General features: G+C 45.8%; 1 protein-coding gene across 1 annotated transcript in view; it reads right to left on the reverse strand.

The window, feature by feature from the left end:
- Positions 1 to 1,063, reverse strand: part of PPARD (peroxisome proliferator activated receptor delta) — an 85,255-nt gene extending 84,192 nt beyond the window's left edge. Inside the window, exon 1 of the mRNA XM_019660940.1 lies at positions 931 to 1,063. The gene's annotated coding sequence lies outside the window, so the exon portion shown is untranslated. The remainder of the gene's footprint in view (positions 1 to 930) is intronic.
- Positions 1,064 to 8,230: the final 7,167 nt, after the last annotated feature.

Here is an 8,230-nt window from a genome sequence, read left to right on the forward strand (position 1 = left end):
CCACACAGAGAATACCTGCTATTTACCTCAGACATCCAGCTCCTTACTTCAATCCGGGGTTGAACACCCTCGCCCCACAGGTATCTCAACTGCATGGCCAAGGGAAAGCACAGCAGTGTGTGGAGCTAATGCTTCTCCCTGAAGCAGAGGCAAGGAACTGGGAGAGAAGGGGAGGTGGGTGACAGGAATGCAGGGCACAGGATGGGTAAAAAGGAAATCAGAGAGAGGAGTAAAAACAGGGCCTCAGGTGGGAGCCAGTATAGGAGGGGCTAAGGTAAACAGGGATTGCAGGCACGGGACTAAAAAGCCTAGTAATACCACGAGAATGATGATGGGGAGCCCTAATACTGAGAGGGGCCAGGCAACGGAGAAAGGAGGGGACAAGGATGGAAAAAGAGAGCAAAAACTGAAGGCAAGGATGGAATGACGAAGGAAGGAAACAATGATAACGAGGGGAACAGAGAAGATCCCCAAGGAGACCCTGGGTAGAGGTCAATGGATTTGGGGACACCAAAGAAGAGATGAAGGAAAAGGTCGGCGGCAAGGTTGGGGAATGGGAGGGAACCCCGAGCCTGAGACCTGTCTCTCGGAACACAGAAGTGGGAGGAGACGGAGCCACGAGGCCCAAGTGGGGTCCCAGAGTCGGGTGGGGAGGCCTGAGGTTCGGGCTCAAACAGCGATGAAGGTCCAAAGGACTGGGGGCACAGGGGCAGCGGGGCAGAGCACCAGGACAGCAACAGACCACCGACCACCGCGGATCCGCCGGGTGGTAGCGCCGGGAAGCGACAGCCGCTCGGTCCGCGGACGCCTGCTGATACCCCCGCCCCACTCCCCTCCGGGCCTTGCGCCCTGGTCCCGTGGGCCGCCTCAGCCCGGGCCCGCCGCTTCCCTCAGAGGCTTGCCTACCCGTTTCCCCTGACCCGAACAGACCTGTCCCGGCAGCCTCCCGAGCCACCGCCGCCGTCCTGTAGGCTCCGCAGGATCCTCCTGCTCCTGCCAAAACTTTTCCCATTAATCCCCGGCTCCGCGGCTGCCGCGGCGTCACACGTTGCGCGGCCCGGCCACGCCCCCGACAGCGTGATGTCACCGCGCAGCTCGGTTTTCCCCCACTCTCTCCACGCCCCCTTCTTCCTCTCCTGCTGCGGCCAATCACCGCGCCTCCTGGAGACTCCTCTAATTCTGCCGCTCCGCCCACTGTACGCTGCGTGGGACCCGCCTGTGGCGCCCTCTGGTGCGGGATCTGGGCGCGGCAGCTGAGAGGGGAATTGGAAGGGAGCGCCCGGGCCAGTAAAACGAGCCTGGCACGTATCACAAAAGGGAATTCAAAGCTGGAAGGGAACTAGAGGTCATTTGTACAGCTCCCTCATCCTCCAGTGACGAGAAGGTGCGTGCCTTAGCACCTTCGAAGCAATAGAACCCGAGTCTTCAGATTCCAGACTCCACTGCCTGGAGACACTGCAGCCTGTAATTTTAATAAAAGGACTTCCCTCCCTCGAAAGGCTTCCGCAACTAGAAATTTATGGTTCTGGACTTCTTACCTATCTTCCTATGTACTTATCTAATACTCTTGCCCACCTGAATGGGGTGCATCCTCCTTACTGTTGTGGGAAATTCCATTCTTGCTTTCTTAACCCAGGTCTTTAGGACCTGGAAAGGATCTGTTATCCCAACATATCCTTTCAGATATACCATAAAAAGGTACCTAGCAACAGGGAGGCAGTCTGGTGGAAGAAACTGGTTTTGTCATCTGGCAATGAACAAAACTTGACTCACGGAACCAATGGGTAACTTCCTCCTACCCCCCCCCCCATCTTTAAAGCAAAGATTACCCCTCCTCTCTCGCATACACTCCTCAGGCCACACCCTCAGATATCTGATTGGTATGAGTGATTTTTGGTTTTCTTTCTGTTTCTCCTTTTTTTTTCTTCTACTTTTTAAAATGAATATGCATTACTTTTACAATACAGATGTCGACCTCCTTGTCCTTTGAGGTTGAAGTAAGAATGGATTGTGAAGGTCAAAACCTTCCCTAAGATTTCTGCAAATTTCTGGGAATTAATATTCTCCTAAATCTCTGCTTCTGGGTTCCTACTTCTGCAGGGCTGTTGTACTCCCACGGTTCAGAAATGCAGACATGAAACCCCACCCTTCCTGAGGACTGCCCACACCTCTTCCCACACAAAGCATTCATGGGCATAGAACTCTTTATGATGCTCTGGGCCTTGGGGCGGGTCAAATGATGCATTGCAAACAGCTTAAACTCATACAACAGACATTCTTTGAAGCTCTTTTCACATCTCAGTTCTAACTGACCCTTTACCCCTTAGAGCTCGGCCTTTCCCCAGATCGCTACCTCTCCGCGTTTCCCCAGATAGCTACCTCTCCTCCGTGCCTCACTATTCCTTCCTCTATTCCATACTCTGTGGAGAAAAAAACAAATTCCTCTGGCTTCCCAGGCAGAAAGAGACATCTTAGCTTTATCTCTTCATTGCTGGTTTCCTGTCAACATTCACGCCCTTTAGATCTCACTTTCTACCCCTAACAGGCTTATTTCCTCTAATAAAGACAGCTCTCTCCCTAAAAGAAATTCTGGGAGCACTATTAAGATACTACATTTTCGGGCCGGCCGAGTGGCCCGATGGTTAAAAACTGGCTTGGAAAGCCAGAGGGCCCCGGTTCGGATCCCACATATGAGGGCCAGTGACACTGCCCTCTACAGCTAAGATGCTGAACAACAGCTCAACCTGGAGCTGGGCTGCCGTGAGTCGACTGCAGTCGGGGACAGCATAGGCTGCAGCCCCTGCTGCAGTGGGTTGCCATGGGCTACCGTGTGTCGCCAGCAGCCAGCGTGAGCGGCCAGCAGCTGCCGTGAACAGCCGTCCAGAAGCCAGCGACTGATCTGCCTCGCCCGGGAAGAGCGCAATGATGGTGCCAACTTGGGCCAGTGAAGCAACGTCCTCCACAACTAGACTGAAGAACAAAATGACAGCAACTCGTCTGTTCCCCTTCCCCCAATTCCCCAGCACTGTTCCCCTTCCCCCAATTCCCCAGCACTGTTCCCATTCCCCCAATTTGCCAATAAAAATCTTTAATAATAAAAAAAAAAGATACTACATTTCCACCTCATTTCATTTTTATATTTGAGGATATATATAATATAATATATTTAATAAATATATATTTAATGTTTAGGAGAGTATCGAAAGAAAGATAATTTAGTAATTATCTCCACAATTCCATTGCTCACTGCAATATTGTTTAAAACAACAAAAAACTGGAGATAACATAATTGTGCAACAGAAATGTTTACATAAATTATGCTCTATGCTCCTGATGGGATATTAGGCAGCTATTAAAAATGATGCCTACAAAGATTTGGTGAAAACGTGGAAACTATTATGATCTGATATTCAGTGGAAAAAGCAGAATCCAATGATATGTATAGCATATGTAGAAATGTATATTGTTTGGAAAACAAAAAATTAGCCTAGAAAAAAATGAAAGGAAACACTAAAATGTTATCAGCAATTGTATCCGGGTTGTGGTTCTGTGAGTTTTTATCTTTCTATATTTTTATTCTGAGCACGGTTTTTCTTCATAATGAAAACATGGCTTGTTTTTTAAGAGCAACCACAAAAAAAATCTTCCTTATATTGAGCAAAAACATATCCTGTGGTGTTCCTACCCAATAGTCTTAGTTCTAGCCTTTGGAGGTAAACTAAGTCAAATTGTTCTTCATACCATTCTCACACCATTCTCCTCCTATATTTTTTCTTTTTCAAGCTACAACATCACTCATTCCTCATATAAAACAATCAGGGTGCCTTTTGCCACCCAGATTGCTGGCCTCAGAATGTGCTGTTTTATGTGTAGCCATCCTCTTTAAGGCTTTCCTTGGTTTTCCACCTAATTTCTGAATCACCTTCCCATATTTGGGGAATCTCCCACTTCTTACACTGTAGAAGCTGAAAATGTCAGGAATTTGCTTCTAGCATCCTTTGTAGCTCAGTCTTAGCCACATAATTGAGGCTCCACCAATCAGACGCACTGGAAGCTGGGAAGACAAAGAACTGGGGAGCCACATAATCCATTTGGGTAAGTGGCAGAGCAGCGGCTCTACCCAAATTCCAGTTGTAAGAAGCAGCAGTTGTAAGAGCACCATCTAGCGCGGGTGATATTAGCCATGGAAGCAGAGCATACATAAGAACTGTTGTGTCCATGATTTGGGATTCCTCACTATACAGTCCCCAAGCTGGCCCTTTCATCCTCCCAACTATTTACTATAGTATTACATACTCTGAATAAGTTCCGTTTTTACTTAAATCTGTCAGTTTCTGTTACTTCAATCACAAACCCAGGCTAACACAGCTTCCCTGAATCTTCATTTTGACTAGATTTGCTCATAGGCACAGCTCAGAGTGGGAAAAGTTGGTCCCTACCAAGCCTTTGCAACACTTTCCAGACCCACCAGAGACCTCAGTGACAAAAATCTGCTCTGATGCCCAATTACAATATAACTGAACGATAACTTAAAATATGCAGTAAGAAGACCAGATCGGCTTTGAAATAGATTCCGACCTCCTCCACAGCCATTTCAGGCTCCATCTAGCAGGTGGGGGCCTCCTTGGTATCCCTCCTCCTCCTCTCATCCACAGCAGGGGCCAGAGAGGCAACTTTCAGCTGAGTAGACACTGTGCATGAGGAGGAGGCACCTTGCATATTCTAGCAACAGTTTGCAACAAGCCTCTTGCTCTCCAGCCAGTCATTCCTCCTCACATACAAGCCACAGACGGATGACCTGGGACTACAATGGCTGTGCTTTTCATGGACCCCAGTTTATCGGTATCTCTGAAGACATTGAAGATTATGAACACTCTGTTTTGTTCATGCTGTTGGAAAGGACAGAGGACTTATTTTCTAATCCTGGAATTAAAAGACTGGGAAATATCTTCTCCTGCCCCCTAGGAATGTCCTCAAGATGGACTGACAGCTTTTCCTGCCAGTCCCAATGTGGATTGCATTCAGGCATCAGGGTGATGTTTCTTTCACTATATCAAACTTCATCTATGCCTCCTTGTGTCCCATCAATAGAACATTCAAAAACCTGGAATGGACCCATTTACAGGTGAAGAAACTGAGGCTTAGAGGTGGCTTGCCACATCAACACTAAACTCTACTTAGCTTCCAAGAATGTCTATCATCAGGCCTCATTCTTTTCTAGTTACAGGTCCTTCATAGTAATATCTTTAAAAAAATTTTGCCCCTCTACTCCTAAACGAATTTATAAGAACTGTGTAGCTCCTTCACGTTTTTAAAGTGACATCTAATATTTTTCATCATGAGTTTGAAACAATAGTTGCAGAGGATGTAACTTCTATTTAATAAATATTGACATTTTAATATAAAATTGCCATATTGCCTTTTAAAATATATTGAATAAGATTCAAATCCCGTAGTGATTTGATGCTCACCATTATACATCTTAAAAATACATGAACAAGGAGCGGTTGTTTAGCTCAGGTGGTTAGAGCACAGGCTCATCACACCAAGGTTGCCGGTTCGATTCCCACATGAGCCACAGAGCTGCGCCCTCCACAACTAGACTGAAGACAACTACTTGATTTGGAGTTGATGGGTCCTGGAAAAACACACTGTTCCCCAATAAAAATTTATTTAAAAAAAATACATGAACAAGCCCTTCTTTAGCAATAAAAAATTTTACTTTTCTCTTTTTCTCCTTGTACTTGTTATTTCCACTCCACTTACCCCTCAACAATCTAATCTTAATGTCACATATTTTTATGCTTGAAAGAATTTTATTGATCACCATATCATACATCTTTGCAGCCAAAATATGTATATAAGTTGAAATTAAATTTTTTTTAAAGATATTTTATTGGGGAATTGGGGGAAGGGGAACAGACAAGTTGCTGTCTTTTGGTTCTTCAGTCTAGTTGTGGAAGACGTTGCTTCACTGGCCCAAGTTGGCACCATCACTGCGCTCTTCCCGGGCGAGGCACATCAGTCGCTGGCTTCTGGACGGCCGCTCACTGTCGGTTGCTGGCCGCTCACGCTGGCTGCTGGCTACATACGGTAGCCCATGGCAACCCACTGCAGCAGGGGCTGCAGCCTACGCCGTCGCCCGCGACTCACAGCAGCCCAGCTCCAGGTTGAGCTGTTGTTCAGCATCTTAGCTGTGGAGGGCAGTGTCACTGGCCCTCATATGTGGGATCCGAACCGGGGCCCTCTGGTGTCCCAAGCCAGTTCTTAACCATTGCGCCACTCGGCCGGCCCAGAAATGTATTTCTTAATGAAATGCATGGGCTACTTTTTCCCCCCAGGTAGTTCATATGTTCACAGTTGAATATTACTTGTTGTTAGAATGAGACTTCATTCAGCATCAATTCCAGATCTGTTTTTTTTTTTCATTTATAAGCTGAGAAAACTTGTTCACATAATAAGAAGATGGGAATTGAGGGTTTTGATATAGCAATGACATCTAACAGAGCTGTTTGCCCAGAAAAAGCCAGAGATTTATTGTATAAAAAAAAAATACTGTTAATGATTTTTCAGCTGACAATGTGGTTAAGTCCTTTGGAAGCAAAGATTGAGAAATCTCCTGACTCGAAAACAAAAAGAATTTGTTGTCCAGTGTTTCAGCCATTCACTTTCTCAGCACCCACAGTCCTACACTAGCATTTCAAATTGTTGCTTTGTTTAGTGTTCCAGGAAATGTACCCTTTTGGGTAGTCCACCATTGAAAGATAGTAGATGGGTGAGTGGTGAACCTTGCTATTGAAAGTAGGAACAGTGAAATTGTGAAGGATGAAAGCGGTATTGGTAAAGAGAACACTTGGAAGTTGAGAATCTGCAAATTGATTTTCTTAAAACTCTTTCTCGACCGGCCCTTCTACTCTCCTTTTTAAAAAATCTTTATTTTATTTTATTTATTGGAAAACAGTGTGTTTTTTCAGGACCCATCAGCTCCAAGTCAAGCAGTTGTTTCAATCCAGTTGTGGAAGGCGCAGGCCAGTGGCCCATGTGGGGATCAAACCGGCAACCTTGGTGTTATGAGCACTGCACTCTAACCGCCCCCTACTCTCCTTTCTTATTTATTAAAAGTTTTAAGGGCCATCTCGAATTCCAGTTCCTACCTAATGCTTCCTTTTTTTTCTGAATTCCTACCGCACTTAGAGTTTGAGCCTCACTTCCCATTCCTGAAATATGCATCATGTTTTACTGGCAGCTTTGTTTCATGACACTTTAAATAGATTATAATAAAGTTCCTTGCAATAGAGTTTGATGTACTTGCAAACGACATGAACTTTGATATCAGACAGCAGCACATACGTTCTAGGAGGGCAGGGGCTCTATCTGTTTTGTTCTGTGCCATATAGCCAACACCTAGCACAATACCTGCCATATAATAAGAGCTTAATAATTTGTTGGATAAATTAATGGACTTGAGTTTGAATCTTACTTTATTCTTTTTAAACTGGTGACACCCAGTCATTCATTTTAGAATGTACTTATTCATGAATTCATTCAAGAAACATCTGTTGCATGCTTATTAAGAGCCAAGCCCTGCCCTCAAGGAACTCAAGCTGGTGAAGTAAGGTGTAAAGAGCACCCATGTGTAGGCCCAGAGGTAAGAAAAATGGAGGGAGCTGCCAGTAGATCTATAAAACAGAGGCATAGAATGTCCTTCAGATCTTCACAGGCCTCGAATGCCCAGGGAATATATGAGAATGTGAACTTGACTGTCCAGCTTACCACAGAGAGACAGGAAAGTGGGAAGAGTCAAGGACACATCTGCATTTCAGATAAGCCCGTTCAGGCAGCCATGGGGAGAAGGGTTAGCAAGGAGGCCCAGTCACTGCTCTCATCCAGTTGGGAGGTGATGGGGGCCAGAGTGAGACAGTGGCCATGAGACATGGCCCCAAGGGGGTAGATTTGAGAGTGACCAAGAAAATCCAATCAATTGGACTTGGAGAATGATTAGATATGGGGCAAGATGGAGAAGGAGTCAAAGGTAAGCATGCAGGTGGGAGATACAATGGCCTTAGCCATGGCAGTAGCCATGGGGATAGAGAAGGGGGATAGATATGAGAGTATGAAAGAGAGAGACTCTACTGGATTTGATGATGAGTTTTGCATGAGGGGGATGAGAGGAAGGGAGCAAGTCATCCCAGATTCCCAAATCTCTGTCTTAGGTAACAAGGTCAGAGAC

This window comes from Hipposideros armiger, unplaced genomic scaffold, assembly GCF_001890085.2.
Source record: "Hipposideros armiger isolate ML-2016 unplaced genomic scaffold, ASM189008v1 scaffold_331, whole genome shotgun sequence".
Lineage (NCBI taxonomy): Eukaryota > Metazoa > Chordata > Mammalia > Chiroptera > Hipposideridae > Hipposideros > Hipposideros armiger.